Consider the following 8650-nt stretch of genomic DNA (forward strand, 5'->3'; position numbering starts at 1 on the left):
TGGTTCAACCAGACATAAACCTTTACACATATTTTGTTTTCAAACTCCCCTGAAGTTTATTTCACACTTCAGGTTGCAACAAAACAAACTGCAAACCATCTTTACAGTGAAACACTTTTGTGTAACTGTGTTTTTTTTCCATCCATACTGCTTCCCGCGCCCCCCTGCAATGGCACTGCAGCCCCCCCCCACACACCCCAGGGGCCGCCGCACACTTTGGGAACCACTTTAAAAATTAATCACACCAAGTTATATTAAGATAAAAGAATGCAGTGAATTTTTTTGTACCATTTTTGATGTAAATATATGTTTTTTGTGCTGCAGAAACAGAAACATATTTTCTCTCTGTAGCATGATGCCCTCTGCTGTTAGCTACTAAATGACACACATTTATGAAAAACCAGGAAAATGTTTCAAGTTTGTTTCCATTTTCTGTTTGTTTAGATCCGAAATCAGAGTCATATTCACCAAGAGGCTTTCTGAAATAATGTATCAGTTGTAAATGTCATTAGAACTGCATGTTTTATTTTTGGATTTTGTTGACTTTGTCTTCATGTCAGTGATTCCCAACATGGGGGGCCGGCCCTTTAAAAGGAGCACGAAGAAGCTGAGGGAGGATCCAAAGTTTTGGAGGCAAAGAGAGAAATTTACAAACAAAAGTCCAGGTGAAATTTACTTCATTTGTCATTTATTATTAAATTATTTAAGTTAAACAAGTTTGCATAAAAATAGGTGAATGTCAGAATTTTGACTTTAATCTCCTAGTTTTGTGCCAATCTATGTCAAAATCCAAATGAATAATCAAACTTTCTTAGGTGTCAACTATGTTGCCAGTATGTGAAAATAATCTTATAACTGTCTCTTCCTTGTGGTAGGATTTGTAAACCTTCATGTTTTCCACGTTTAGAGATAAAGCTCAGAAATTTTCTGTTAAGAAATTGGACTATTAAAAATGTATTTCTCAAATTTATTTGTTGATTTGAACTTTAAGACTAGATTTGCCTGATGTAATATAAACAATTTAAATAATTCTGATTCTGATATTAAAGTCATAACTTTTCATGGCACCAATATTCTTCCGTAAATTGAGGCAGCGTGCTTTAGGAGTCCTGACTTACTGATGTTATCTACAGTTTAGTTATTAAAGAAATCACCAGATTTTCATCAAATATTTGCAGCTTTTGATAGAGAAGATAATTTGCCATCCAGCAAATATAAATAAAATGTTTAATAATAAAACTGAGTAGGTGCTGGTTTGGCCATCTGATGGTTTTGATTACATGTTGTAAAAGACGGAGTATTTACTGGGTTACCCAAGAATCCTTCTATTTCATCACAGGCTTGTGAAATTGTAAATATTTCAGGGTGGAGATTCTGTCGTTTCAGGATTCAAACATTGTTTCTAAATAGAAATAAATCCTCAAACCTCAGAAAATGATCCTGAAACTTTTCAAAACAACAATTTGTGGCAAACGATTTCTCTGAGAAATAGTTAATAGTATTATTACTCGTCAGTTAGTACATAGAAAGCAGAGAGCGGTATTGATTGACAAAATAACCAATTAGAGAACAAACAACAAAAAGAAAACAAAAAAATGATAAATTAAATGGATAAAGACAAAACTGATCAGCATATTCCTCTGAAATGCATCTGTCTTTCTCTCTCTGCTGTTGTTTTGAGCACGTTTCAATCCCCCTCCACAGCAGCGCCATGGCGACATGCCCAAGACTCAGCGCATCAGCATTCGTTACCGTGGCAACAGGCGTGTACCAGGCCAAGGAGCCGACATGGTTCCCCGAGAACAGCTGCAGCAGCGGAGCAGCGTCTGTCTACTGCTTCATACAGGAGCGGTGAAACATGGCCGCCTTCACTGCCGACCTGCTTGTTAAAGAAACACGTTGCATCATTATTTTACGTTCCACTGTAAACAGCAGCGATGCAGGTTCACGTCGTCACTGTGGAATCTGTTGTCCTGAAAAACTCAACTCAGTTTCAACGCTGCTGGTTTCCACCATTTAAGGTGAACTAAACATGTCAAACAGACTAAATAAGCTACATTTTTGTAAATAAAGACATTTACAGAGGAAGCACAATAAAATAGTTAAACTATTTAATATAATGAATAATCAAAGCAGGGCTGCAACTGTTATTTTAGCTATGGATTAATCAATTATTCTGATGATTGATCAGTTAAAAATGGCCACATTCTGCAGATTTTTCATACAATGTTAGAAATACATTAAAAGATGAAAATAAAGGAATAATTCAGTCCCTTTTTTAAACAATAAAACATTTAATTACCTAAAACCCAACATTGACATTCCTTTAGTGAACACTTGACATGAACTTGTGAAAAGCTCTTTTCTGACTGAACTGGGATCAGCATGTTGCTCAGCTAATCTAGTGACTATTTTTGTCCAGTGGTTTATAATTCAAAAAGTTTTGTTTTTTTCCAGAATTCAAACCACATGAAATTAAAACTTACCCAAAACTCACATGCTCTGAATATGTTGTCTTTTTCTCCCCAAATGGCTTTTTGAGTCTTTATTCTCCAGTTAATGATTAATCGATTACTAATTTAGTTGATTGTTTCAATAAGCGATTAATCACGATTATTACTATTAGTCCTTTCAGCCCTTTTATGTGGCCCTCTAGATTCCAGAGGGACAAATAAATAAAACCATCCAGATAACTATTGTGAGCTTAAACACTTTATCAACCAAATCAAAGATATATTTTTATGTTTACTGGGAAATTACATCAACAAAGCTCTGCAGTTTTTCATGATTTCTCAGATTTTTTCTAACTCTGCCAAGCTGTGAGTTGTTTTTGCAAAAATGATCAAAATGGTTGGTTCCAGTGATGCTAATTCTCACCTGCTGGTGTCAGTATTTCTTAATTGTACTACTGCTGCTTCAGCAAAAGTTTCAAAAGTCAAAAACTTGCGATATCAGAAATTTCAAAGAATTTTAAGGTTTTTTCCTCACAAATTTTTGACTTTTCAAACTTAAAAATGTCAAAAGAACTTTAGATTAATCTCTATTTCTGAAATATCTCACAAATTTTGGCCTTTTCAAACTCAGAAATTTAATTAAATTTCTTTTTATAAAACTTTTTATTAAAACTTAAATAATGTAGATTTTTTAAAATCTAGAATGACTTTAATATTCTGTTGTTTATATGAGCACAAATATTACAAAATGCCTTGCAACTGTTTCTAAATTAGCACCACAAAATCAGACATTTTTATTGCAAAAACTCACCAAAACATATTTAATCCTGGAGGGACTGATGAGTGTGAAAATATGTTCAATAAAATTAATTTTTAAGAAGTACCGATCAAACCGCAGAAACAGTTATTTGCTAAAATTTTAACAGTTAGTTGTTGTATGTTATCACAAGCGGCGCTTTGAGAACATTTATGGTTTTGATGCGACCCAAATTGAAAATGAGTTTGACGCTGCTGCTGCAGAGAGTAAAAATAAAGTAGGCCACCAGGTTGATGCTCAAAGCTGCAGCAGCCAACTAAAAATACTGCAAACATTTTTAGCATGTGAACATGAGAGCTCATCTTCGCAGGTTTAGCATGTTAGCTGAAGCTGTAGCTGCAACTCACAACCTCATGAAGCAGAAAACCGAAACTTTATCGACCGTTTAGCTGGGATCCTATCATCAAAATAACAGGAACAGAAAAACATGGAGGGGAACAAATCATGACAGAATCTGACTGTTATTTTCCCCCTGAAATATGACTGGTTATACCTGAAAATGAATAAAAGTTCAACCTTTGGAGATGAAGATGTTTCTTTGTAAGATTTTATGAAAAGGTTTTACTTTTATCCACTTTGCATTTTGTGCAAGTTTTGCATTAACATTACAGATGTACAGATGTTTTAAACATCGTAATGATCACCTAAAGTCAAAGTCAAGTCAAAACATGATGCACTTGAACATATAGAGGATTACTTCAAATGACATCTGCAGTTTTTTTATTTTCCTCCTTAAATTTTATCAGCAGCTTAAAGGAGCAAATGAGCAGAAATGTCAATGTTATACTTCTCTTCATACGAGTCATGAGGGACCACATGATCCGAAGATGTTTCAACTTTTACTTTCTGTTTTCTTTCTGTCTCAATCAGTTCTTGATTGTTTTCTTATATCTTCTGTTTGTTCGGTTATTCTCACTAGATGTGGTTCCATTTAGCACATAGTTGCACAATTTCCAAAATAAATTTGCTGAAAGGAATCACCTCAATTTAGAAAAAAACTCTAGTTTTTTCATATATTTTCGCAATGGAAACATTTTTTTTCAGAGTAAAATATGTTGTTTCTTAAAGGGGAATTATTTTGTATTTTGCAGGCACATAGCAAATATCAAGTAACTATGTTATAAAAATGCTTCAAATATCAAATATGATTTAAAAGAAATATAACATTGTAATTTAACTCCTTGAAATTGGGCCTCTGTCTCTTTAAAAACTCCTGCTCTTACAGGAACACCACCTTCAGGAAGTCATCCCAACATGGCTCCTCTATTAACCCGTTAACATTTTCGCCAGTATTTCACTGAAAAGTGGATAGTATAATTAGATTCAAAGATCCACCAGGTGTTTGCTAATTGCTGCTGGCTAGTCTGAAGGAGCTGAGTGGGGGAGGAGCTGCACCTCAAAGGTGTGTCTACATCCACCGAGGCGTTTTGCACAGCTGAACAGTTGCCATGGAGATGAAAGGATTTCTCAAACATGCATGAAATAATCAAGACAACACTCCAGGTTTGTTTTAGATAACATTATAACATGATGGAAAGATCAAAAAAGTTGATTTCACGCTATTCTGCCCCTTTAAAGAAGTTTAAGCCTATTTCTTGTTGTCAAACATGTTCATTTTAAAGGGGAGATAATAAGTAAAATTCACGTTTGCACATCTTTGTACTTCATTTGGGTTTTAACTGTGTCTAAAAACAACCCAAGCGCTTAAAAAACATCAATATTGTCAATATGCTCATGTTTTTTGCTGTCTGAAAAATGAGCTGTTTCAAAAACTTATGAACCCCAGCTAAGCCCTGCCCGTCACCTAGTAACCCCAGCAGAGTTCCGCCCGTCACCTAGCAACCCCAGCAGAGTTCCGCCCGTTACCTAGCAACCCCAGCAGAGTTCCGCCCGTCACCTAGCAACCCCAGCAGAGTTCCGCCCGTTACCTAGCAACCCCAGCAGAGTTCCGCCCGTTACCTAGCAACCCCAGCAGAGTCTGGGGGAAAATAAGTGGTGATTTAACTTAAAGCCAGGTTTTTTTGGATAATTTGTCTTTTCATGAATGAAATAATCAGACTGCAGCATTTTTTTCTGATATTAAAATTTGAAACACGCTCTTTTGCCAAAAAAAAACAAAAAGCCCAGAAGAAGTCGTTATGGTGAGGGAACAATTTTTCAGTTTAAACATTACGTTTTAATCTGAAACTTTTAAATAAACGGCAGTGGGGTTTTGTTTTAGGCATCTTTAAAACCACAAAATGAGAGAAAGGAGGAGGTTTGCTGCGGCATGGCGGATCATTAGCCCACTAGGTGAAACAGCGCGAGTTCAGACGACTATCACTACAAACACAAACATGCAGAAATAGTTTTATTTGGTCGTTTACACGGACGTCCTGCTGAGTTCTGTGCTAAAGGAGGAGGAAGTTCAAAAGGAAACTCTGAACTAATCTGGACATTTTTGGGAGTGTGGTGAACGGAAAAAGAAAAAAGAAAAAACGGCGCTGGGTCTTCCAGCTCTTTCTGGGCTCAGGGCCAAAGTGACTGGAGGAAGGAAGGCGCGAGGCAGAGGAGGAGGGATGAAGAGGAGAGGAAGGAGAAAGCAGACAGGATCTGCAGGGATTGCAGGAGCACATTAACTCTTTCCTGACCAGAACATCTCCTCTTTTTTAGTTTTCCCCCATTTTACGATTACATTTTCCTTCAACTTGGTGATTAAAACGTCTCCTGTTCACAAGGAAAACTGAAACTGTAGTGGACATCAGAGTTCAGAGGGTGAAATCTTGTAAAAATCTGCAAACACCTGCTGGTTTTTAGCAGCGCTGCAGCAATTATGAGCAACTGTTTGTCCTCAATTTGAGAACAAAGGAAGAGGAGAAGGAGATGATTTTGGACCAAAAATATGGAGGAACTTTTGAGTTTTTCAGCTATTATGAACTGTAAAATGTTAGTAAACAAGCAAAAAATAACTTTGAACAACGCTGAAATTTTTTCTTTATTAATAACTAATGAATTTCAAACAGAAACATCATCTCAACACTGCAAAAACACAAAATGTTACCAAGGACTTTTGGTCTATTTTACACTTATTTTATCTAATTACACTTAAATAAGACAAAACTAACTTATTAGTAACTTTTCATAAAGATATTGGAGCTTGTTTTAAGGCAACAATTTCTTAATATTGATTTTTATTATTATTATTATTTCACTTATAAGACATTTTTCTCATGTTTTAAGTGAAATAATCTTCCAGTTGATCTATAACTTTTAAAAAATCCAGGACTGGTTCAAAACCTTTTGGGGCCCCATCGAGTTTCATTTGTGGGCCCCCCACTCCAACATGTCAACGTCAGATTCTTCATCATTCCTAAGATACCTTGTGTAGCAAGTGTAAGGTTAAAGTCAGAGTGGTATTTAAGTGTTGTTTTAATGATTTATTTATTGATATCAAACAGATTTTTAAAAACAAAAACAATAAGTCACCATTAGGACAAGAGAAATCATGAATGCATAACCAAGAAGAAAATAATGAACTTGTCTTTACTCTGTAGGAAGAAGTGAACATTTATTTACTCCCATCCTTTATCTCAATTGAATAAAACACATCAGTTACCCACTCAATACTTATCAGACATTTGTAATTAAAAAACCATGTTAACCAACAAATAAATTATATTACATAAAACAAAATTATTACAAGTGGTCTCTCATAACAGGACAGGAGAATTTACTGATCCATAATAATCTGAAAGGTAATATCAGCCGATAAACACTAAATTTACAGTAAACAAGATTAATAACTTTTATTTCCCCAATAGTGGCAACACCAGGGAGAATTAAATTGATTGTGTATCAAAAATAAAAAATAACATAGAAACAACATGGTTTTCCATGTTTAGTAGCAGTTAGTTTATTCATTGTTATTTTAAATTTATACATGTATTTTATCATGCTAGCCTGATGCTCTTGGGGGCCCTCTGGTGGTGTGGGGGTCCTATGCAGCCACTGCAACTTAGTTTTGTCTTATTTTTAGTGAACTAAGATTTTTGCACTAAACTAGACCAAAAATTAGTTGATAAGATTTCATAGTTTTTGCAGTGTATGCTCTGAGATTTCATCTTCAAACATCACATTTTGGTAACTAGTTGGTTTTTCCCCCCACAATATTCTACAGTAAATTAGATCAGGACAACTAAATAAACAGCTTTTTAGTTGCTTTTCAAACAAAAAATTGGAGTTTAAATCCACATTCAATCAGCTTCACATTCAACTTTCACTGTTTTTATTTCATATTCTGTCTGCAGTGATCCAGTTTTTCCCTCTGAAATCCTTCCACCCATGAAATTCATTCGTCGATTTCTGTAGCTGTTTGAGTCTCCAGTGGAAGTTTGTTTTAAAATGTGTTTTCTGCAAAAGATGATCTGTTGCACTGAAAAAAAAATACTAACACTGATTCAGCTGGAGCATGTAGTTATTTAAAATGATAAAAAGCATGTTTACTAACATTGCACAGAAAAGCAAGAAAATAAAGCAAATGCAGAATAGTAATAATAGTAAACCACTCTAAAAATAAAAATAAACATTTTGGTGCAGTCAAAAACCAGTGAAATATCTTAAATGTACTTCATCAATTGCATAACTACAACTAAAAAAATTAGTTAATATGAATAATTGTAACTAGTACATTAACAAAAGAAATTAAAGAGGAAGTATCATGTAAAACTGTTACAATGTTATTCCTTCATCAAAAAATTATCTGTTGTTGCTTTGATTCTTTTATGCATGTTTGAGAAATTCTTAATCTTCATGGCAACCATCAAGGGTAAAACGCCTGAGTGGACGTAGCCCCGCCTTCGAAGAGCAGCTCCTCCACCACAGAGCTCCTTCAGACTAGCCAGCAGCAATTAGCAAACTGCTGAGCTCATTATAGGAGCTGCTTCTTAGTGAAACGCTGGTAAAAATGTTGTTAAAGGGTTAATAGATCAGCCATGTTGGGATGAGTTCCTGAAGGCGGAGCTTCAGAAAGAGCAGGAGCTTTTAAAGAGACAGAGGCCCAATTTCAAGGCATTAAATTAGGAAGTCATATATAAAGCATCTTTATAATAACTGAATGTAACATAGTTACTTGATTATTTGCCTGGAAAATGAGTAACTGCCCCTTTAAGTAAATATAACTGAAACTATAAGTGAGAAAAACAGCAAGGTTAAGTAAAAATCACATAAAAAATTAAGAATGTGACTGAAATTCTCAGTAGATGTTACTGATAGAGAAGGTCGAGCAATACTAAAAGTTGTTTCTTTTGTTTAGTCGAGAAATTGTTTTCTCTACACATTTATTGCTGAATTAAGTTACATCGGTGGTTACCATAGCAACCGCCTGTAACCGACAGCTTTTTTT

General features: G+C 35.0%; 1 long non-coding RNA gene across 1 annotated transcript; it reads left to right on the forward strand.

Annotated features, from left to right (window-relative positions):
- Positions 1-209: 209 nt before the first annotated feature.
- On the forward strand, positions 210-2496 carry LOC114136267 (uncharacterized). Its single transcript, XR_003593765.1, has 2 exons — positions 210-665; positions 1705-2496. It is a non-coding gene; the product is annotated as an uncharacterized LOC114136267 (long non-coding RNA).
- The last annotated feature ends 6154 nt before the right edge of the window (positions 2497-8650 follow it).

Source organism: Xiphophorus couchianus, chromosome 20, assembly GCF_001444195.1.
Source record: "Xiphophorus couchianus chromosome 20, X_couchianus-1.0, whole genome shotgun sequence".
NCBI lineage: Eukaryota > Metazoa > Chordata > Actinopteri > Cyprinodontiformes > Poeciliidae > Xiphophorus > Xiphophorus couchianus.